Source organism: Myxocyprinus asiaticus, chromosome 10, assembly GCF_019703515.2.
Source record: "Myxocyprinus asiaticus isolate MX2 ecotype Aquarium Trade chromosome 10, UBuf_Myxa_2, whole genome shotgun sequence".
Taxonomy (NCBI): Eukaryota; Metazoa; Chordata; class Actinopteri; order Cypriniformes; family Catostomidae; genus Myxocyprinus; species Myxocyprinus asiaticus.
In genome coordinates, this window is record NC_059353.1 from 49503785 (window position 1) to 49528356 (window position 24572).

At 37.0% G+C, this 24572-nt stretch overlaps 1 protein-coding gene and 1 pseudogene across 1 annotated transcript in view; both read right to left on the bottom strand.

Moving 5' to 3' along the window:
• Positions 1 to 15044, bottom strand: part of LOC127446918 (mitogen-activated protein kinase kinase kinase 13-like) — an 84696-nt gene extending 69652 nt beyond the window's left edge. Inside the window, exon 1 of the mRNA XM_051708240.1 lies at positions 15005 to 15044. The gene's annotated coding sequence lies outside the window, so the exon portion shown is untranslated. The remainder of the gene's footprint in view (positions 1 to 15004) is intronic.
• The window catches only part of LOC127447610 (transient receptor potential cation channel subfamily M member 2-like), a 53452-nt pseudogene that overhangs the window by 333 nt on the left and 28547 nt on the right, over positions 1 to 24572 (bottom strand).

Sequence of the window (24572 nt, forward strand, 5' to 3'; positions counted from 1 at the left end):
TTTGACTGCAGTAAATAATATTGTTCAAGCGAAAATGGCTGTTATTAAGTTTTGGTATGGAATATGATCATATTGAAGTAAAATATTATATATTGTATGTGGGTAAATACTTTTAGCATTTAAGACGCATATTGTATGTCTGATGGTAGTTTTCATTTCCAAGTACCCAAATTCTTAGGCTTTAGAAATGTGTTAAATATGTGAGGATGTTTATTCATCAACCTGTTACATGTCCGACATAATCACACAGGCTCACCGAGTTTAAACTTGTTTTCACGATATTTCAGAAAAGATATTTCATAATTTCTTCACTGTAAACCACAGATATTCCTTTGTAATAGGGATGGGCATTTTGGGCATTTTGTCGAATACTCGGACTAATTACTCGAGGGGCAATGACATGTACATAACTGTATATATAATAACGTCTGACAAACGTCTTTGCATCGTCTATTCATTATCATAGGCTGTTATAAAATGATCTGTTATAAAATCTACAGAAGATTGCATAATCAAATTATAATGCATCATATTTTGTCTTTGCGTGAAGATTCGCTACCCAACTCAATGAAAGAATGTGCACAACGCGCGTCTCTCTTCTTCCTTCAGGTTACCGTAGTAATCTTAGTACGTGCGCACCAATTTTTTTAGTGACCGTCTGAACAGTCTATTTTCAAATCACAGTCGGGAGACGCCATAACCATTGTGTTTTTAATATGCGTGTTAAGTTGAAGACGCTGCATTCTGTTCCATTTAGCTGTGCTCTGTCTAACTGTTTGAAACACTCGCAGCGTGTTGAGTCCACTACCTCACGCCTGGTGTGTGTCTCACCAAGTGTTCGCTCCTGTGGGGAAAGCCGTGATGCTCCATATTGTTGTTGCTGTGATGACTCATGAACCTTTCAACTGGGGAAAGTGCAACTGAATGACACTATATGTCGGACTTCCAACTTGGAAACCGGTGCGGAAATCTTCAACTCCCATTTGGTCGAGATGCAGGTGTGTGTTACTTCATGCAAACATGTCGGCGCCCAGGGCGGTGAGGTTTACAGTCAATGACAAACTTTCACTTTTATTAAATGATATCCATTAACGAGTCGAAGTTCTTACATTAAATGATAATAAAACGTGTTTAGCAAACGTTTAGCAGAGACAGGTGTTCAAAACACGGTTAATTACACTCTTTTGATGATCATAACGATAGCACTGCAGTGTCGTTTATCAATTTGGTTGCTATGAGACGACTCTGACAATCAATGTACCCCTCAAAATCACAACATAATCTCAAAATTAAAAATAAGCTCCCTCTTTGACACGTTTGTGTCAGGTAATGGTCACTGAATTTCAAATAAAGTGAAAAGTCACATCATCCATGATCACCATCCATCATCATTTTCATGATCGACCATTGCTGCCACATCCGAGTACCCAAGTACTCGTGCCCATCCCTACTTTATAACAACATTTATTAACATTAACAGATATTATTACATTCTACAAAGCTTATAAGATTATTAAAATTGCAGCGCTGCCTATTTCCACCATTGAAATCTGCAGCTCGAAAGAACCCGCGGTGTGACGTCAGAGTAATTTCATCTATTGTAGTCCAACTTTGCTTCAAATCAAAGTTTGTAATGTTGTGATTCACCTTGGAGCTGGTTGGTTTGGTTCATGACTTGGAACTCATTTAAGAGGAAATTAAACTGAATGGAAAAAAATACTTCTAAATCTAAGATGGTTTGCTCTATTACAAACTTCACCTTTAATACAAACTCTATATCTTTGCCCTGATGTCAATGCCCCTAAGCCAAGCTCAATGTAATACCCCCAAAAGATGACTCACTTCAGGGCTTAACCCAATTCTCCTGCAGACTGCCATCTGAGAGAGCTCCACCCCTTACAGTGCATTTACAAAGACTTGATTAAAGCTGCACTGTGTAAGATTGTTTTGGTTAAAAATGAATAAATTGCCATTTTTTCCCCCTCCCCTTTTCTCCCCAATTTGGAATGCCCAATTCCCAATGCGCTCTAGGTCCTCGTGGTGGCGTAGTAACTCGCCTCAATCCGGATGGCGGAGGACGAATCTCAATTGCCTCCACGTCTGAGACAATCAATCCGCGCTTCTTATCACGTGGCTTGCTGAGCGCGTTACCACGGAGACATAGCGCGTGTGGAGGCTTCACGCTGTTCTCCGCGGCATCCACGCACAACTCACCACGCGCCCCACCGAGAGCGAGAACCACATTATAGCGACCACGAGGAGGTTACCCCATGTGACTCTACCCTCCCTAGCAACCGGGCCAATCTGGTTGCTTAGGAGACCTGGTTGGAGTCACCAAATTGCCATTATTGATTAAGTACAAAAACACTGAGTGTTCAAAACAATATCCTTACCTTACCCCAAATTAACTACAGTTATAAATGATTTGTATTTTGAACTGTCAAGTCAGATTTGATGCGAAATCGCGGGCTTATATCGTTCCTCCTTGCATCATCACGCCATGTCCGTAAACACATACGTCTTCGTCTTACCGCCGAGGACGCCGTTCAGTTCGGTTCATTCAGTCACAATCACACAGTCCAATAGAGCAGCGCTGCAGTCTAGATGGATGTTTATCTCTTATCCATTTGGCGAAATTGTTTACCTGCTATAATGCTTGGAATTGGATACAGTATGATGTCTGGTAGGGTTATAATGCTTTAATGAATCGAACATTACCCGTGTGTTTATCGATCGCGATGTATTTACATTGTGCTTTGAAGTTACTGTGCATGTTTACTAATATTTATGACTTCAGAAATTGACTTCTTGTCATTGTTATATTGCATATTTAAGCATATTATTTTCATATTTAATAAAGTATATTTTATCACCATCATTACTGAATCCTCATTTATGTTTTTAGTTTACAGTGTTATTACAGTTTCACTTGCTTTATCAACGGAGGCTGTACCAGTTTTAAAGCGGTTCATTATGCCGGTGTTAGCCCGTTCAACTCATGCAACTCAAACTCCATAACATTGCCTACTGGATTCATGGATTAGATAAATCCATATCTAATATCTTCTTCTAGCCTATATACAGATTCTCAAGAAGTTTCTTCTTTTTATATCTTGCACTGTTAATATCTTGCAGTATCATTTTTATTGTTATATTTTCATCAACAGTATGCTTTAATAATATCATTTAATAATCTTCATGATGTTCATGGTGTGACGAAATCAAAAAACCCTTCGTCCATGAACGTTTTCATCAGTGATTTCAATGATGAGATTAACTCTGGGCTGTACAAATAATGTAAAAATAATGAAGTCTTCCATTGAAGTCGTATCAGCCATATCACGAGTTTCACCTCTTAAATTGATAAATGTAGTACAATACAAACATTAATAGTAGATAAAACACTTGAATAATCATATTAAAATATGCTGGTAACTGGTGTTGGTTTATCATCAATGTAAAAGGTCTTTGAGTGTACTGTCAGCAAAGCGCTATAGCCTACATGTAAAATAATTCATTCAAATTATGTAAACGAGAGTGTTTTTATCTTCACCAAAGCAAGTAATATTTCATTTTTAAATGTTTAATCATTTAACATAACAATAGCAACATGAAAATGGCACGTTATGACTCTGGCTCTGAATATCTTCCGGTCATGATCACACACAGGCTATAAGCTCAAATCACGAGATTCATCCGCCAGAAGAGCTGTTACTGTAGTAGTTGAGTTTCTGTGGTGCCGTTCACTGCTCAAGCCCCACCGAGACGAAAGCACAGATCACTTCATTACAGAAATGTCACTCAGCAGGAGAAAAGAGACCACTCTGGATTGAGGGGGAGGGAGGGTGAGACTGAGGAGGTGAGAGGGTGATAAAGAGAGAAAGAGGGGGAAGATGGAGACAATAGTCTGGCTATAGTGACAGTAGACCCGACTACTAATTACCTGTAGATATACACGTAACTGACATCTTTATTATGATGAGTCTACTGGACACAAAGTCCCTTTAAAAGCCCATGAAATCTTTTTTTGTTTTTTTTTGTGGCTTTTAGTCCATGTCTGCAAGCTTGCAGGCCATCTATATGCTAGTGTACTCCTAAAAGGTGATAAAACATTGTTGCATTTCTCAAGGCTACTTTATAGCATTACAGAGCTCTGCTTTTTCTCGCAATAAGGTTTGCGTTACTCCCGCGATACGGTTTGAGTTACCCCCGCGATACAGATACATTTTGCGTTCCCTCGCGATACGGTTTGCGCTCCCTCGCGATACAGATGCATTTTGCATTCCCTCGCGATACGGTTTGTGTTACAGTTTGCATTTTGCATTCCCTCGCGATACATTTTGCGTTCCCTCATGATAAGGTTTGCGTTACCCTCGTGATAGATACATTTTGCTTTCCCTTGCGATACAGTTTGCGTTACAGTTTGCATTTTGCATTCCCTCGTGATACATTTTGCGTTCCCTCATGATAAGGTTTGCGTTCTGCATTCCCTCGCGATACATTTTGCGTTCCCTCACGATAAGGTTTGCGTTACCCTCACGATACAGATACATTTTGCATTCCCTCGCGATACGGTTTGCGTTACAGTTTGCATTTTGCATTCCCTCGCGATACATTTTGTGTTCCCTCATGATAAGGTTTGCGTTCTGCATTCCCTCGCGATACATTTTGTGTTCCCTCACGATAAGGTTTGTGTTACCGATACATTTTGCATTCCCTCGCGATACGGTTTGCGCTCCCTCGCGATACAGTTTGCGTTACAGTTTGCATTTTGCATTCCCTCGCGATACATTTTGCATTCCCTCATGATAAGGTTTGTGTTCTGCGTTCCCTCACGATACATTTTGCATTCCCTCATGATAAGGCTTGCATTCTGCGTTCCCTCGCGATACATTTTGCGTTCCCTTGCGATACGGTTTGCGTTCCCCTCGCAATACAGATACATTTTGCGTTCCCTCATGATAAGGTTTGCGTTCTGCGTTCCCTCGCAATACATTTTGCATTCCCTCACGATAAGGCTTGCGTTCTGCGTTCCCTCGCGATACATTTTGCGTTCCCTTGCGATACGGTTTGCGTTCCCCTCGCGATACAGATACATTTTGCGTTCCCTTGTGATACGGTTTGTGCTCCCTCGCGATACAGTTTGCGTTACAGTTTGCATTTTGCATTCCCTCGCGATACATTTTGCGTTCCCTCACGATAAGGTTTGCGTTCTGCGTTCCCTCGCGATACATTTTGCGTTCCCTTGCATACATTTTGCGTTCCCTCGCGATACATTTTGCGTTCCCTCATGATAAGGTTTGCGTTCTGCGTTCCCTCGCGATACATTTTGCGTTCCCTCACGATAAGGTTTGCGTTCTGCGTTCCCTCGCGATACATTTTGCGTTCCCTTGCATACATTTTGCGTTCCCTCGTGATACATTTTGCGTTCCCTCATGATAAGGTTTGCGTTCTGCGTTCCCTCGTGATACATTTCGCGTTCCCTCGCGATACATTTCGTGTTCTGCGTTCCCTCATGATAAGGTTTGCGCTCTGCGTTCCCTCGCGATACATTTCGCGTTCCCTCGCGATACATTTCGCGTTCTGCCTTCCCTCGTGATAAGGTTTGCATTCCCTCACAAATTTGCCATCGTTTTACTATAGCAGTCATGTTTTAACCTTGATATTCATAGTATAACATAGTAATAATACAGGAAAATTAAAACTAATGTAATACAAATCTTAAATAAATCATGGTATGCCATGATATATTTGTAGTAAAAGCAGTAACCACAAGAATTATCATGGTTAATCTATAATAAAACCATGGTTACTATACGGATACAGTATACTGTATTAAAACCATGGTTTCCACCAAAAAAACAAAAACATACTTATTTAGTTACTACAATATAAATATAGTAAAACCATGGTTAGCCTACAACAATAATGGTTACTACAATATTACTATAGAGAACCCATAGTTAAACTATGGTGTTTGCATAGTAAATGCACAATAATCACAAAATTATGATTTGAATTCCCATTGTTTTTCATTTTCCTGTATTAGGCTATTACTGTATTTATGAGATAAAAATATGGATGACTAACAATTTTCTCTGTCTAAACAGTAATAAGACTTAAGTTTTGCTTCTTGGCTCTCCTCACCAGCTTCGTAAAGCTGGTACTATAACTATCTGTTGATGGCACTATTCTGGAGTTTCAAAGAAAACTGAAGAATCTTGGAGTGATTTTTGATGCTAGTTTGATATTTGATCCCCATGTGCAGAATACTGTTAAGACTTCCTTTTTTATTTTAGAAATATCACAAGATTACACCCTATACAATCTTTTTCTCTGGCTGAAAAGCTGATGAACACTTTTGTCTTTTCATGCATTGACTACTGTAATGCACTTCTTGTTGGGGTCTCCAAATCCACACTTAAATTGCAATATGTACAAAATTCGGCAGCTAGGATCCTGACTAGGACCAGAACAAGTGACCACATTACTTATATTTTGGAATCCTTGCACTGGCTCCCTGTCATGTTTTGTGTTGATTTTAAAATACTTATGCTTGCATATAAAGCACTGCATGGTCTGGCTCCTCAGTATTTGTCTGATCTTTTAACAATATACACCCCGAAGCGCAGGGGCGCAACTACACATTTCCGAGCGGGTATGCAAAATTTTGTACCCCATGTATCTGTCGGGAGGGTTAGTGTCATCCAATATAAGCACTGAGCGTTAAGCTGGGGGGTGATGTTGGAGGGGTCGAGGAGGCCGATTGCATCACCTTTAGTGAGCCGCTGGAGCACCCCTTTACATGGCGCCCCTATGCATTGCATACCTTGCATATGTGATTTTTGCGCCTCTGCTGAAGCGTAATCTGTACTCCTCCCAATCTGGTCTTTTGGCTGTCCCTCAAACTCACCTGCGTTGCATGGGTGACAGGGCTTTTTCATTTTATGCTCCTAAATTGTGGAATTCACTTCCAGTTGATACTCGAGAAGCACAGACTTTGGGCATTTTTAAATCTTATCTAAAAACATACTTCTTCAGGTTAGCTTTTACTTGATTATTTTAGTTTTGTTTTTATATTTGTATGTTATTTATTCTCATATGCATGTTTTATTGTGTTTCTGATTTATTATGAATTGTATATTGATGTGCATGTTTATATTTCATTAATCTTAATGTTTTGCATTCTTATATGTTTGTTTTTACTGTGTAAAGCACCTTGAGAAGCTACTTTTAAGGGCGCTATATAAAATAGTTTATTATTATTACTACGGTTTCACTACGAATATCATGGTTAAAACACTAAATATAATGAATAATAATAATGGCCATTAAAAAACACACACACATTAGTCAACCACCACTAAGCAATAGCATACAGAAGAGTAGAGCAGATGTCAAAGGAAAGAAGCTGTACGACAAGCAGCTCAGACCGATGTCCAGTACAACATGCAAATCATCTATTATTTCGACTTTGACCCAGGGAACAAATGTACTCCTTTAACAGCATCAAGCATGTGCATCAAGGTCTCTCTCTTTTAAAACAAATGGGCTTATGCACACTTGACTAAACCTGACAGTCGCCCCTTACGCTGTGTGCTTGTGAAAATGAAAACAGCAGAAAGAGAGTGGTAGATTTCTCTCTAGGATTACAGGGATGCAGCCCACATCACAATTACATAAATACTGCTTCCTGTTTCAGCCCCTCCCCTCACACTGTGATGTCACTTCTGGGAAGGGCACATTGCCTTTACTAAACAAACAACTGTATCATCTTTTTCATATTATATTTGGTCTATGACTGTGAAAAAATGTTGGTCTAGTATGCAGGAGACCCTTAGTGTCCTATTTACATTTGATTCAGTGGAGAGATTATATAAGAATTTAGATGCTGATTCATATGAGGACGCATGAGCATTGCGCTCTGTCTCTCTTTGTTTCCAATCAAATCTTCTGCATTTACAGTTTCCTTCAAATCTGACTGATATAGATCATCAGAAGGGAAATACATTGGTATTGGGTTGGTAAATTAATGCAATGAAGTCAGTACTGTGCTGAAATTTGCGTCATGTGCATTGCTCACTGTGTGCAAGATGTAAAGGCATGTGGAAACCCGGAGTATTCTTTGGCCTTTAGTGTTACTATACTGCTTAAAATCAAGTTATTATTATTAGTAATATTTAGTATTTTAAATAAAAAGATCCACTTCCCTTCCAGCACACTTAAAAAACACAGATAATAAGTTGAGCCAAGAGGCTTTAAGTGTGAGAACATACATGCTTAATTAGAGGTGCAGAGGAGAACGAGGGAACACCCACATTTGCTAAATTGGAGAGAGTGACCTGTAACTGCACCCTTCTCAGTCAGCACATTCATCAAGGACAGACGGACGGCTTCTCATTACGGCCACACGTGGACATTTAGGCTAGAAACATCCTCAAGTATGCAAGTACATACTTAACGTGTGCTCTTGTGTTACTGTCAGGGCTGCTGCAGAGTGTTTAAAATCAAATTTAAGACTTTATAAGACCTTTTCAAGACCTGATCAAATAAAACAAATACCGTATACCCATACCAAAACAAACCCACACAATCTCAAAATACATCATGCATCACAGACTCTTACTTAAACAGGCAGGGGCACACATTCAACATGGCCTTAACATTGCTTATCAGTAAAACAGGGTATAGTATATGCAAGTTTAAAATACTCAAGACAGGTTTTACACATATACTGTATGCATCTCTTTAAAATAGATTTATGTACCATTATATAAATAAATACAAATTAGAGGTGAAAAGATATTGGATTTTGCTGATAGGACAATGTGCTGAAAGAAAGGTAATTAATCTGCCAATAGTTTTTAAAATTGGTGGCCAATATTAAATGTTCTTCGTCTTTCCTTCCTGTGATGGGAAGGGCCAGACAGAGGCTACAAGAGTCCAAATTGAATTATATTCCAGATGCATGTTTATGGTGCAACCAATATACCAATAACCATGGGGAAAAAAATAGAATAATAATTCATAGTGCGGAACTTTTAACATTAAAATACACCAGAGACTCTTATTTTGAAATGTATGCCCTTCAATGCTTCCAGCTGCTCATTCAAACAGATAATGGAAATCAAATGTGCACTCCTACAATAATCTACAACGTATTACAATGTAAACAACTAAAAGTAAACATTGTCATATTTCATCAACACTATACCATCATCATCAACAGTTGATCATTAGTAATCGCTTGTTATAAATTTCCATGAACTGCTCTGCAACAGCTGGAAACACTCACAAGCCCCCCGTGCATCCTTTTTAAAGGACCCACAGGAACCCTGTACTATGCCGATAACAAACCTCAGTACTCAAGGGGAAGATAGAGTTTCCTTCAAATGTGTGTGCCATTAAACCGGACACGTTATTATTCAGGTAGCTAGCTATAAACATGTTGACAACTTAACTTTAACTTAGCTTGCTCAGCAATATTCTTTTAAACTGTTGCTCCGCCATGACAGTAGTTGACCCAAACAAGAAAACGAATCATGGAAGAAGCGGAAGATTTCCACTATAGCACCCCTTGTGGCAACGGTGAGAATGCAATGCATACTTGAGCTCTCACATTTCAGAACGCAACAACACATGAAATCCAGCTTACTTTATATATTAAATGGGTCATGATGTGCTATTTTTTTATAATTTTATTATCTTCCCTGAGGTCCAATGATAATGTTGTAAAAGTTTATTTTGCACCAAAACAGTCACAATATATGATCATTTTCTACTCTGTTTTTGGCCCTCTGTCTGAAACGCTCGGTTTTGGCCTAAGCACCTCCTTAAAACTTCAATGTAAACGTCCACTGTTCTGATTGGCTAACATCGTGCAGCCCCTCAAATTCATCAAACTCAATCGGAAGAGAATGAACAAGCACCACAACATTATAAAACTAAATTTCAGGGTTTACACATAATGCACATCCAACACACTGCATCGGAATATATTAAACTGTTCAACTCAAGCACAACTGTTAACACCATAAACTATCATACAGTCATGACATTTGAAATATTCATGAATGAAATGGTTTACTTGCGTTTTTGAAGTGTTTTTAACTGCCCCATTCTTCAATAGCAGTTCCTTTGCAAAGCTGGAATCGTATTATGACGGTTCACAAACAATCAATGCTGACATGAGTCGAAAGAAAACGTACACATCATAGTCCAAAGAATGGTGAAATGACACACACATACTGTAGGCGCACATCACCGGAAACACATCGGAACGGTCAAAGACGTCCATCGTCAAAGACATCAATCATCAAAGACGTCCTATGTTTACATACACCAACAATTAAAAAAGTTTTAATTGCCGTTTTCAAAGCAGCACAGGCAGCAGCTGAATGAAAGAGAATTGCTTCTCCCTTTCAGAGTTGTAACTTAACACTGCGTCTTTTAAAAGCACCATGAGATATGTATCAATTGGTCAAAGATGTCTGTTTAGTGCATGAATATATTAAAAAAGAATCCAAAATAGCCCAGATGGGTCCCATTAGTTGTTATGTTAGGAATAGTTAGCCTGCTCTCTTGACTTGAACTGCGCACCAGTGGGCGGGGCCAAGGGTGCGATGACACATGTTGTGGGATGTGTAAATACTAATGAGCAATGTCTCGTGATGTCATGAACAGACAGATTTCAAAACAAGATGTTTCAGCAGGGTGGCAACTATAAATGCTCTTTTTAGTGTAGGGAGGAAGTTTTGAGTTCTGAAACTTACAGTATGTTTTTATAGTATAGTTACACTTTTACATATATCTAAATATCAAGGGAATTTGATTCTCCATTTCATGACCCCTTTAAAGGATGCCAAAAACTGCTGTCAGTGCTTGTTTTACTTACAATGGAGTTGCAGACAAATTAGCCAACTTTCTACATTGAATAAGTGTGAACTTGTAAAATCAACATTCAAACATGTAATAATGAATGCTCCAGCTTATAAGAAAATATTATTTACGATTGTTTGTTATTGTTACAATGCGTCATCATTTATCAATCCTAAAGTAGAAACCTTGTCATATTTATTTGCATATGGGTATATTTTACTGGTAAATAAAATAAGCACTGGGCTTGAGTTATTCATATTCTTGCATGGTTTCAATGTTTTTATTGTTAATTTTGTTGTAACGTTTGGTAACTTCTTGTTTTGTGCAGTCTAAAGTTCATTTTCTACACAAAATTACCCGTTCATTAGGGATAGGATGAAATATCGAATTTCGATATCACGAACCAAAAAAAAAAAAATGATGCACCATATCGAGGCAAAACTCGATATTCTGAAATTTGCAACATTGTTTTTTGTCTGTGTTCATAAATGAAATGACCCATCAAACATCATAATCTCTCTATCGCTTAATTTTACACCTGTTTTGCTTTATTTTTCTACACCGTTTACAGGGTTCGCAAAAGGTCCTTGAAGTGCTTGAATTTAGCTTTTAGAAATGTAAGAACTGGAATACCTGGAAATCACCTCGTTTTGATAAAAAGTGCTTGAAATTTAAATGGACCATTTCTTCCTTCTAATGTGTGTCCATCAAAGATGAAATCCATGCACTTGACTTTTATTGAATAATGTGTCTTTAATATCCTTTTTGTTCTTTACAGGTAGATAAAAAATGTTTTAATGCGATAAACCGAGAGACTCATAAGTCGGGACACTTTGCGTAAGCCTGTGAGATGCTTGTTGATCTCTTAAAGTGATAGTACCATTTTAGTGATTGTTATACAAAAGAATGTAAACTCAGTGTTTTTACTTGTAAATTGTATACATTATTTCAAACAGTGAATGCTCATATCATTATTATATATACAATTTTATGATATAACATTAATTGATAGAACGTAGAATTTGTAAGCAAGCTACTCACCTTTTGGCTAAAGTCACCTTTTTTTAAGCTAATGTGACCAATTTGTTTGGTTAACTCTTCTACATTTTATTTATTAAAATCATTTGAAATGGCACCTGAAGCTTAAACACTTAAAAAAGCATTAAATACGACAAATTCACTAAAAATACTGTATATGTGCTATGACTTTCTCACCTTTGTCACCTCTCATGAGTATGCATCCCTGTATACTAATGATGACAAACAAATTATTAAAAACTAAAATACACACTTTCACATACTTTTTTTTAGGACAGGTTCTGTTCAGTTGTATTCCTTGTTCTGCACCTGATCAGCCTAAATGTACCCCAGTATTTTTGAAAGCTTATTTGTTTGTGATCTTTTCTTATAGAGAAACTCTATTTAAACTTTGAGCATTTATATTGTGTACTAAAGAACCTTTATAACGTGCATTTTGCTCAAAATGTTTCTAAATTCACATACTTTGTCATATACATGCTATTATATTGAATTGTGAACCTTTTATCATATATCGAACCGTAGCGTGAGGTAAACATATCGTACCATCCCTACCGTTCATGATAAAAAAACATCTGTTTATTGTCACCATCATTGTCTGTGTGTGCAGCTCTATTTTTGTTTCTATCACCAGTAATGCAAGATGATGCTGTCTAAAAGACTACATAACATGCATTAAGCTTCCCTGTGGGAGGCTCCCATATGTCATGCGGTGCATGATTAAACATGTTTTTAAGGAAAGCTCAAAACGTGACATGTTCTAATAATATGTTCATTTAAATGACATATTTATTTAAGTACCATGTATATCATATTTGTAAGTCAAACTTACTGTATTTACTAAAATGTTTGTTAAATTTACTCACTCACGTTAATCAATATTATGTTATGAAGTTAAGTAGATTTTAATTATTTTTTACCAATAAGATTTACTTGGAAAAACTGTGTGCAAAAACTTCTTACTAGTCATTTTCTTTCCGTATATATGACCAGACCAACATGTTGTTAGTAGTCTATAATCATGAGTAAGTGACATGTGGAATGCAACCAAGTATACGTTTTCCCGAAATAACAATTATTATTGTTGAACAATGTTACACACTATAGCAAACAGGAAACTCTATAACCAGATTAAGTGTATTTTTCTAGATCGGATTGCCTTTAGAGTATCACACACTGAAGATACTACTACAGAACAGGATAAAAATGACATTGTAGCACATGTCCACATAAAATTAAACTGTTTAAGCAACTGGGAAACAATTCATTGTAGTACCCTGCAAATAATTCTTCTATTCTGTATTATTTAAAAGTATGTAAGATTGAAAGAAGTCTGTTCTTGTCAAATATGTACCTTGGGGGTTAACCCTTTAAGCTCTGAAGGTGTTTTTAAAGATTTCCTGTTTGAGTGGCATACCCAAAATTAAAGGCTTATAACTCGAAAAAAAAAAAAAAAAGAGAGAGAACCTTTTTTTCTGATTTGACATTATATAAATCTGGGTACAAATAAGGTGGCTCCGAAAAGCTTTTGTTTTGTTCCCAATCATGTCAACTGTAATTGAGAAACATTTTGTGTTGATACGACAAAGCAATCAAAAGTTATCGCATAAAAAAAATATAGTTCATCATAGTGTCCAAAAATGTCTCCATGTGTCCAAAAGCCTCTCCAAACAAATAAAACACAACTGTACATAAGAACTAATTACACATGCAAACACAACATTGACTAAAGGTTTGCATAGCATGCAGACATGATTTTAGTAATGAGATTTCACAGAATGAGTTTCACTCTGTGTCATTTGAGTCATCATTGAGTCTGTGTCATGTATTTGGCGCCATCTCCTGGTGGCCAAATGTAACATTGTGCTTCATGTGGATTATCTAATGATCTCTGCATCTGATTATCTTGTATGTGGGCTTGTTTGAAAGATAATCACCTCCTCTAAGTAATATTGTCTGATATTTTATGTTCCGTTTATTTTTTGTGAAGTTATAAGCGAAAACGCGGCATATAAGCAACACCAACATAATTGTCAAAGACATATACTTAGCTATTCCTCGCTATATTTTTGTCTGTGAGTAAAACAAATAGGCTGGTTGTATTCCACTCTTTGACAGCTTTCCAACAACATATGACACATGGCTATTTGATGAGTTTGATGTTTTTACCGATTACAATGGAAGTGAATGGGGCCAATTTTTGGAGGGTTTTAAGGCAGAAATGTGAAGCTCATAATTTTATAAAAGCACTTACATTATTACTCCAGTTAAAACTCAACTGTAAGGGTGTTAAAAATCATTATTTTTACAACGATTTTTGAGTTTGTTACATCGTCATGACAACGAAGTTGTAAAACTGGCTATAACTTGACAATATAGAAGAATCATGTTTACACGCACATCGTTTATGTCTCGTGTCTATACTTTTGAAACAGCGAGTATTTTGACGTTTACAGATTGGCCCCCATTGACTTCCATTGTAAGTGTCTCACTTGCTTTTTTTTTTTTTTTTTTAAAGGAGGGACGACATACAATTTAGCTAACAGAATAAAAATCAACAAATTAATGACCCTTATAGTCTTCAAATATTTCAGCATAGAAGTGTAATTTGCATTTACATTTAATGCACCAAAATCATTACCCACATTACAATTAAAAGATGCCACAATTTAACGTTTTAAGCAGATTAGAATGAAATTATTTGTTTACACCCTTTTCACAACAACCAAGCAAGTCTGTTTCAGATGTGCAAGCTTTTGTTCCAGCCGGTGCATCTGAGTCACATTCTTGGCAGAAAAACAAATGCGCTGCATTGAACTAGGCGCCTGTTCAATTCCCAGCCGATTATATTTACATGACATGTTTTAAAGCTGTGAATATTCTCAATATAGCTGTTCCACCAGGGGTAGGAAGCCATCTAAAATCTAACACGGGTGTAATTGTGTAGCGGTGTGTTTGCGAGCTCTTTAAAATCTAATATGCAATTCAGAGCGCATTAAAAACAAGAGCTGACGTTTGTAAACCATTGTGATTAGAATGATTAGAATACATGAAATGAGAACATCAAAGGGAAAGAATGGAATCTTACCGTGTTATTCGCGCTGCTCTCCGGTGGACCGTCATCGGTTCTGATCCCCGATGCTTTAATGCTTGTCATGTGAGCGCTCACGTCACCTCCGCATGCGCTGAACTGCGCACCTGCAGCAACGCGCGGCTATAAAAACTCGCGTCGCGTCATCGAAGATGCTGAACGTGTCCCGTTCCAAATACGTATTAAAACCGCGCTCTCTCTCTATTATTTTAACCCTTGTGCGTTGATTTAAATAAGTTACTCAGAGGTCCTTAGAGGATAGAAATTTCAAAAAACTGCCATAATAATATTATATATTAATATTATTTTCCACTTTCACTGATTTAGATTTTTTTAACAAACATCAGTCCTGATCATAACTACCAAATATTCATTCAGTTTCAGGATTTTAACCCTTTAAATGCCAGTTTGTTTATATAATGGCAATGTTGTTTTTTATTAAAAAAAAAACCACACACACAGGCACACGCACACGCAAAAATGAATTATGTTCCATACACTAAATGCTGAGGATTTTTTTTTTGTTTTTTTTTGGGGGGATTATCAGTCTGGGATATGTCAATGATTAGCAACAACATTGATTTTGATGCATTATTATTTTTTGTGCAGTGTTAGATTAAAAAAACAACAACCTCATAATCAGATCCTTAGAGGACAAAAATGTCTGCGTCAAAAAACTGCCATAAAAACATTATATGTTACTATTATCTTCCACTTTCACTGACTTAGATTTTTTTAACCAACATCAGTCCTGATCATAACTACCAAATATTCATTCATTTTCAGGACTGTAACGCTTTCAATGCCAGTTTGTTTACATAATGTCACTGTTGTTATTTACACACACACACACATACACACACACACACACACACACACACATGCACAAATTTCTCAATACACACATACAAAACACACTCTGACATCCACACACACACATAATTTTATCTGCATCATTTATTCAATTGGCCTGCAGTGCTCCATAATACATCAAACAGAGAATAGGGGAAAAGCATGTAATTGCTCCATAGGCTAAACATGAGAAAAATGGCACCATCTGGTGTAAAAGTTTTCAAATGTAAATTTTGAAGCCAGGACTCCAGAATGAAAGCATAATATCACAGAATTCAAGATTGAATGCTTTAATGGCACTGGGATCAAATATTGCAGTTTTATGGGTTTCAATGGGGACATTTTTGTCCTGAAGGTCCTGAGTGTGACTATTTTGTGTACACAGTGTATTGTTGATGTATTATAGGAACTGAGGTTGAAACATCAAAATTCCCCCAAAAATACACACCTTTGGCAAAATTTATGCCGTTGGCATTAACATAGCCAAAATGATCCAAAAAAAAAACTAAAATGAAAAAGAAAAAAATGTCCCGAAGGTCGCACAAGGGTTAAATTGAGAGAACTGGACAATTGTTCATTGTTAGTTCATGCTAGTTCATAATGCATCAACTAATGATAATGTATATGTGCTTTGTTGTGTTTTCGTATCTGCAGATTAACATTAATCGAGATTAAAACTTCAAATGCTGCAAAAGTATTCTTGATTGGTTAAATACGTTAAATAAAAATAAGTTGACCCTCCTATTGTCCTCATTAAAAAAATGCATAAATTCACTAAAGACCCCCTTTAACGAAAATATGTTTATTTTATTTATTTATTTTCTTTTTTATTTTGTGTGTGTGTGTGTGTGGTCCCAAAGTGTAAAATGATAGGGAAAAAATTATATATACTGAATATTAAAGGGGTAACATAACATTTGAAGAATTACACACACAAAAAAAAGTTAAAAAACTTGGCAAATATTGTCCAAGAATGTCTCGATTTGTGTTTATTTCAATCACTTTTGGCATTTTATAATATATTAACTTTATAACAACTATTTCTGATTTATTTTTTTCTGCTTGTAGTAAATCAACAGTGTACATTGTAGAGTTACAATGTTATTTAATGCCTATTTCACAAATTAATCTATTGCATTTTCCAGCATCCCCCCCCCCCCCACCCAACTCACAGACCCACCCATATTTGTTGCAGTGTTACATGTGTTTAGGAAGGTGCTGAAATAGTTCTTTCTGACATCTAATGTTTTAGGAGAAAATTATATTCAATAGGTCTTTTACCATTGGGGGGGGGGGGGGGCTTTAGCTCCATAGTACCCAATCATATAAAACCATGTAAGTAAACTTATTTACTAACATACACTGTATTACCTGTTTAAAACTGTAAAAAAAAAAAAAGAAGAATAAATAAAACCCCTCTCTCTGTGTGCGTTTGTGGACATATGCATGTCTGCCATAAACCCCAGACCCCATTTGAAAGGAAAGTCTGCAATTTGTGGGAAAGAGTATGGGGCTTTTCAAAAAAATGTTGGTCAAATTTGATTTATAGATGTACAAAACAACTATTTAAAGCTGTATAACATCCAAGTCCAAAGGTGAAAGGTCACAACTGGCTCTCACCATGCGGGTCAAAATTGACCGGTTAAGAAAATAGAAGGAACAGTTTGTTTTAAATTGTTATTTAAGTAAACGATGACATGTACAGTATGATGAAAATCCTGAAATGTATTTTGAATTAAAGGGAGCAGAATTAAAATGCAATGAAAACTGCTGATTTCATTGTTCAGTATTAATTACCAATAACCCCTTAAAAAAGTTCATGATAACTAATGCATTAACTAATTTAATAGAACCTTATTGTAAAGTGTTACCAATGATCCTAATGTCTGTAAAAATGTTGTCAGTGAAGTTTACATCTTCTGGACTGTTCTTGCTTACCTTTTCAACAGCCTCCAGACAGACCTTTTTACCGAAATATCTCTGCAGAGTCAGTGGTAAAGGGTCATCAGGTTTGGCTGGACTTTGGCTGGACTATTAATGCAGATTATATTTTTAACAACCCAAATACATCACTGTTTTAACAAACAGATTAGCAGAATTACAGTGGAAAGAAAAAGTATGTGAACCCTTTGCAATTAGCTGGTTTTCTGCGTTAATTGGTCATAAAATGTGATCTCATCGAAATCGAAGTCACAAGTATAGACAAACACAATGTGCTTAAGATAACAACACACAAACAACTAAATCGTTCATGTCTTTTTTGAACACATCTCTTTAAACATTCACAGTGCTGTGGAAAAAGTAAGTGAACCCTTGGATTTAATAACTGGTCGATCCTCCTTTGGCAACAATAACCTCAACCAAGTGTTTCCGGTATCAGAAGGAATTCTGGATCATTCTTCCTTACAGAACTGCTTCAGCTCAGCTCATATTCTTAGGATGTCTGGTGTGAACGGCTCTCTTGAGGTCATTCCACAGCATCTCTATTGGGTTAATGTCTGGGCTCTGACTGGGACACTCCAAAAGGTAGATTTTCTTTTTTTAAGCCATTCTGTAGTGGATTTACTTTGAGCTTCAGCTGGCACACAGCCACCCTCAGATTATCCTGTAGGATATCTTGATAAACTTGGGAATTCACTTTTCCCTCTATGATGGCAAGCGGTCCAGCCCCAAATCATGATGTTCCCTCCACTGTACTTCACCATTGGGATGATGTTTTCATGTTAGTTTGCAGTGCCCTTTTTATGCCATACATAGTGCTGCGTGTTCATCTCAAACAATTCAACTGTACTTTCATCAGTCCACAAAACATTTTCGCAGTAGCGTTGTGGAGTGTCAAGGTGATCTTTGGCAAACTTCAGGTGTGCAGAAATGTTTTTGTTGGAAAGCAGCTGCTTCCTTCGTGGTGTCCTGCCATGGACACCATGCCTGTTTAATGTTTTCTGTATAGTAGACTCATGAACAGAGATATTAACCAGTTCCAATGATTCCTTCAAGTCTTTATCTGTCACTCTAGGGTTCTTTTTTACCTCATTGAGCATTCTGCGGTGTTTCCTTTGAGTCATCTTGGCTGGACGGCCACTTCTAGGGAGAGTAGCCATAGTATTAAATAGTCTCGATTTACTGACAATTGTCTAACTGTGGACAGATGAATATCTAAGCTCTTCGAGATAAATTTGTAACCCTTTCCAGCTGTGCAATGCAATATATCTTGACATAGGTCTTCTGAGATCCATTTTGCATGGCAAATTCAAAAAGTTTTATTGCTTTTTATAAGTCAAAGTAGCTCTAACCTACACCTCCAATCTCGTTTCATTAACTGGATGCCAGGTTTACCAACTCCAACTCTGTTTGGAGAGTCACGCCATCTGCCAAACACAGACAGAACTTATTCAATTCCTTTATTTTTCCTCTTACACAAACAGTCAAACCATCAAAGCAGGATGAACTCAGGACACGAGATGAATGCGATCGCTAATCTGCTGTAATCTCATAAATGATGTGGGGGCTGCATTATTTTTTATGCACTTGATGTAAACTTTCATTTTATCTGATGAGATTAGATTTTAATTCCAGTATGTTCTCCTGAGGGAGGATCAGGACAGGAATGGGAATTTAATTCCAGTACAGAATACCTGGTGAGGATTGGGTGAAGAATATGATTTAGACCTAGGTATTTAAGAGCACCTTTCCCCCGTATCGCAGTCCGTCCTCCTGGATTCCTGTAAAATCCATTCATTTTTGGAGCCTCTTCTTGAAATAGTTTTGTGTTCCCACGCAATTATTTTGGGTTCCCTCACAATAACTTAACTATGGTTTCACTATATTAATACTGTAGTATCCATGTTTTGTTTTTTTAGCAAAAACTATGGTTTGTATACAATTAACCAAGGTTTAAATATAGTAATACTGTAGTATCCATAGAGTAACCATGGTTTTACTATAGTTATATTCAGTAGTGGCTCGTGATCGTAGATATAGGTGGGGCAGATCCTTAAAACATTTTTTGTTTTGTTTTTTGTTACTTTTTGTAACATTATTCAACTCATTCAACTCATTATTCAAACACAAACACCACATGACAGAATTTGTGGTGTCCTTCATCTATTCCACCACAAGGAGGCACCCTAAGAACATAATGTTGATTCTAATATTCTAAATAAGAACGATTTATCGTAAAATGTTGACTTCTTTCAGATTAAAATCTAAATCAAAATGTTATTTTATAACGTTAAGTGTTGTTGAAGAAACCCAGGGAGGAGACGGAGAGAAACAGTACAATCTACATGCCATTTACATGTTTACACAGTACTAAAAAACTAAATAATGTTTTAAATCACAATAAATTTAAAACAGAAAGTTTCAAGAGCCAAGGCTTTTTGACGTACAATTTGTCATCATAAAAAACATACAATGTATTATCAACTACTCTTATCTTTTGAGTGCCAAACTATTTTCTACTATATTTTATATTCTTCAGGACCAAGTTGTTTTATGATCAGTTTGTCTTGAATTTGCAATAGAAACAACACGCTGTTGACATTGCAATCTGTCACACTGCTGGCACGCACTAATACTAAAATTACCTTTGGTTTGGCACTTCTATATAGGCAGATTTATTTCTGCCCCAATGTCTCAAAAAGGGCTTGTTGCAGTACCATATTTGACCACAGATTTCCATTGGGAGAACTGAGGGGCGCTGTGGAGTTCGGGAGGGCAGCAGACTCTCTGCCCCACATGCTCATATCTCTATGTCAAACGCGGTGTAATGGAGCTTTCAGCTACTTTACGACTTAAAAATAGGATAAAAACTTATATTAGGCCTGCTTTTAAATACATACAGTATGTCAGGAATTTGAACACATTTACAGGCAAACAAATTATATTATCGGCAGTTTATAGTATGGATCTATTTTTTCAAGTGAATTAATATTTAGGCGGGGGTCTGCCCTACCTGCCTATATAGACAAGCCGCACCTGGTCATATTGTAGTAACCATGGTTAATCTTGTGGTTACTATGGTTTTACTACAAATACCATGGTTAAACTATGGTTACTGCAGTATAAAACAATGGGTCATTTTCATAATGGTTAACAATGGTTTTACTAGGGACCTGGGTAGCTCAGCGAGTAAAGACACTGACTACCATCCCTGGAGTCGTGAATTTGAATCCAAGGCGTGCTGAGTGACTCCAGCCAGGTCTCCTAAGCAACCAGATTGGTCTGGTTGCTAGGGTGGGTAGAGTCACTTTGGGTAACCTCGTTGTGGTCGCTATAATGTGTGGTTCTCGCTCTCGGTGGGGCGCGTGGTGAGTTGAGCGTGGATGCCGCAGAGAATAGCGTGAAGCCTCCACACGCGCTATGTCTCTGCGGTAACGCACTCTACAAGCCACGTGATAAGATTGACGGTCTCAGACGCAGAGGCAACTGAGCTCCGTCCTCTGCCACCCGGATTGAGGAGAGGTCACTACGCCACCACGAGGACTTAGAGCGCATTGGGAATTGGGCATTACAAATTGGGGAGAAAAAGGGAGAAAAAAAACAATAGTTTTACTACAGTAACCATAATTGAGTAATAGTTTTTGCAGTAAAACCATAGTAACTATAAAATTATGATTTTTATTACATTCGTTTTCATTTTCCAGTATTACTACTAGGTTTTTACTATGAATATCATGGTTAATTTATTGTGTGGGAACCCAAAATATTTGCGAGGGAACACAAAAGTAATGTGAGGGAATGTAAACTATTTCGGAAAATAAATTCCCTCCCTGTCCTCTAAGGGGCTACGTAGAAATGTAAAGGGATAGTTCATCCAAAAATGAAAATTCAGTCATTGTTTACTCACCCCTGTGTTGTTATAACACTATATGACTTTCTTTCTTTTTCTTAACACAAAGAGAGAAATTGTGAAAAAATGTTGTGCTCAGTGATGTCATACAATGGCAGTTTACGGTGACCACATCTTCAAGCTTCAAAAGAACACAAAAGTATAATTCAGAAGTCTAATAAATTATTCAATGAGACTCATGATTGTTATGAAAGTATATGATAAGATTTGGTGAGAAACAAACTGAAATCTAATGTATTATTTAGTGAAAATGTTCACTGACCGTTGATCTCTTGTGTGCGTTCATGATAGGGCACGAGAGCAACAGTTCACGCAGCCCCCTCGTGACATTGGGGTGTTCAAGTGAAAACTTGTTTTGTTTATCTAAAAACAGGTCCTCCACAGTGATAGTGACAACAGAACACAACACAGCTGCACACAAAACAGAGAACAGAACTTACTAAACATGTCTGAAGAGTTTGTAGTCGGAGAATTGATGCATTTCTATGCCCAGCCTTATTTTTAAGAGTACTCGGAAATCAAACAGAATCATAGAGGAGGCTACAGGCAGCCACAGTCACACTGTGTCCTAATCTGACAGCAAACGACATGTGATAAAAGGTACATTTTCTATTTTAATCAGAGTTTTTGTCCTAATCAGCAGTGACGAGCGAAGGTACATTCTATCGATCGCTTGTTTTCTATTTTCGGCATTGTGCGGGAAACCCCGTCCGCTGTGAACTGGTTGTGTTAAGAAATAGAAAGAAAGTCATATAGGGTTATAACAACACAGGGGTGAACTAATCCTTTAATAATTAGATAAATAAAGTAAAATGAACAATAAAAACAATGAAAAGGTATATCTGTGTTTCAAAATATTCTGATCATCTTTTGAATTAATTTCAATGTGGAACTGTTGCTATTGTTTTGTCCCATCTCAAAAATCATGTTGGAATGTTTTTGACAAATGTTGTGATTGCCCATTTTAATTTTAATATGATAAACATTTTAAATCACATATTGTTGCTGCTTGAATATTAAAGCTAAAAAAAAAAAAAAAGCAAAAAAAAAAAAAAAAAGCAAAGTGAATGGGGAGAAAAATGATCCCAATTCTCTTTCCACTCACATTGAATCCAGATTTAAAAAAGGACTGAGATCTTATTTTGGTACACTTTAGTTGTGATTGTGTATCAGACCATGTTTTTTAGTATGATTACATCATATGCTCTAATATGCTTATTCCAAATCTAGAAAAAAACTGTCAAAAGCAATTGTTCAGCCTTTTGCACTTTAATAATTAATTTGATAAACTGTGCAGCCCTCTTTTTCAGTATAAAACTTACTCGCTGCCTCCCTGTTGATTGTAAACCGAGGGAATGTACGGAGAGAAGTTTGCATAAAAGGGTAAAAAAAAATATGATTTTATAAGATATAAAGGTTGTTTCATTTGATAAAAGGTTTCACTGAGCATTGCAGGAAATGCAATATAATTCACCTCCCATGACACCTTTTCCTCAGGTACAGGAAAGCGTTTGACAATACTGCCGAGATACAGCAGCTGACATGCATACTTGTGAGGGGACGTGTCTTTCTCTTCCTCCTGTCCACTAGAATCACTGTCCTCCCTGTCTGACCTTTTACCTGCTGGTTGGAGAGAGACACGGCCTCGTTGAAAACTACGACAAGCAGATTTCGTCTTTCATCAGCAGATTTTGAATTGAGGCACTTTTTTACAAATAGCCTACAAAATTGGGCCTGACTTTCTTAAAAAGTATTTTTCATCAAATACTCAGTGACAGAAGGTGCTTTATCTTGAGAGGTCAGACTAAATATTATATGATCTGTTTTGTTTTACAAGTATTTTCATTAAGGTTTGCCATTTTTGCAACACTGTTACCAAAGTTGGGGACATGTTTGGACTGGAAGTCGACAGAGAGTGGATTTTGCCAATACCGATAACTAAGGTGATGGAAAAGGCCAATAACTGATTAGTCAACCGATAGTTTTTTTGTAAATTAATTTATAGAATGGTAAAAAAAAAAATTCTTAGTCTTTTCTTACTAAAAAGGGCACAGACATTGAGGCTACAAGAGTCCAAAATGAATCAAATCCTGAAAAGCAGTTTATTTTGCAACCAAAATCTCAATTTGGTGCGTTACGGGGGATTTTCAACTTTAAACAAGTCTGAAATACACCGGGGACTCTTTTATTTTATGACTCTTATGAGACTTGGCTACCTTACAATGCTCTATGAGTATTACCAAATTACGCTTTTTACAGCCTATATATTGACCAGATGAAGAGTATATATGTACAGGTGCATCTCAATAAATTAGAATGTCGTGGAAAAGTTCATTTATTTCAGTAATTCAACTCAAATTGTGAAACTCGCGTATTAAATAAATTCAATGCACACAGACTGAAGTAGTTTAAGTCTTTGGTTCTTTTAATTGTGATGATTTTGGCTCACATTTAACAAAAACCCACCAATTCACTATCTCAAAAAATTAGAATACATCATAAGACCAATAAAAAAAAACATTTTTAGTGAATTGTTGGCCTTTTGGAAAGTATGTTCATTTACTGTATATGTACTCAATACTTGGTAGGGGCTCCTTTTGCTTTAATTACTGCCTCAATTCGGCGTGGCATGGAGGTGATCAGTTTGTGGCACTGCTGAGGTGGTATGGAAGCCCAGGTTTCTTTGACAGTGGCCTTCAGCTCATCTGCATTTTTTGGTCTCTTGTTTCTCATTTTCCTCTTGACAATACCCCATAGATTCTCTATGGGGTTCAGGTCTGGTGAGTTTGCTGGCCAGTCAAGCACACCAACACCATGGTCATTTAACCAACTTTTGGTGCTTTTGGCAGTGTGGGCAGGTGC